This window comes from Orycteropus afer, unplaced genomic scaffold, assembly GCF_000298275.1.
Source record: "Orycteropus afer afer isolate SDZICR_OR568_19922 unplaced genomic scaffold, OryAfe1.0 scaffold00029, whole genome shotgun sequence".
Taxonomy (NCBI): domain Eukaryota; kingdom Metazoa; phylum Chordata; class Mammalia; order Tubulidentata; family Orycteropodidae; genus Orycteropus; species Orycteropus afer.
The window spans coordinates 8931558-8932548 of record NW_006921616.1 but is presented as its reverse complement, the minus strand read 5'-3'; positions in this window follow the sequence as shown (position 1 = coordinate 8932548).

The window sequence follows — 991 nt, the reverse complement described above, 5'->3', positions numbered from 1 at the left end:
CGCGGGATCGGGCAGTGTTTCGTTCTGCTGTGCATGGGGTCGCTATGAGTCGGAAACGACTCGACGGCACTTAACAACAACAACAACAACAAACTGTAAGAAAATAAATTTCCACTCACTAAAGCGACCCATTTGTGATTTTTCTGTTACAAAGCAGCACTAAGAAACTAAGATAATCAGCTTCCATTAAATACCTTGATTTTCAAACTTTGTAACGGAGCTGATTGTAAGCAGCAACCCTCAGCAATGTGAAAATCCGTCCTTTCTCCTAGTTCACATTTCCCAAAAGTGCGAATTCTGAAATACATAAACAGTAGAGAAGAAATCTAGTGAATTGTCTAAGGATCAAATTATCTGCTTTGGATAGTTGCTTCCTGAATCAGTTCTTGCCTTTGTGTTCCCGCCTTCTCTTGGTGGTACAGTCCTCCCACCCACTACGGCTTAGAACCAACATAGAGCATTCCTCACGAGAGCAGTAGGTCACCAATTTTTCCCAAGTGATGGACCATTTTCAAGGAGGAAACATGCAACCTAAAACAAACCTAAATACCTTACTGGGTTTCCCAGGACTAGGTCATAGCTTTTCAAAGACCAAATGGACATGTCATTCTCCAGCATTTCCTGTTAAGCTTTTTGGTTATAGTTTACCTTAGTCAATTGTCCACCGTTTCAGGCAGCTGATGTTAAACAATGACCTCTCATTGGTTTCAGCAAAATTCCTGGGAAAGCATCATTGTGTGTAGGCTCTGAGTTAACTCAAAGACAGCCCTGCAAGTGGGATCTTACAGAGAACCACCAGAGAGGTCACATAATGATGCTTTTCTGGGAATGAGAATGGGGGTTTGAAGAAGCTCTTGCCCCACACTGTCCCCCTGATTTCCTACTAGGATGCTGGCTTTCACTGTGATTGCAAGCTCTTGGTTTCCAAGGCTACCTCAGATCTAGGGAATGGGAGAAGGAAACAGGTTAAGTTAAAAGGACACAAAGTTTG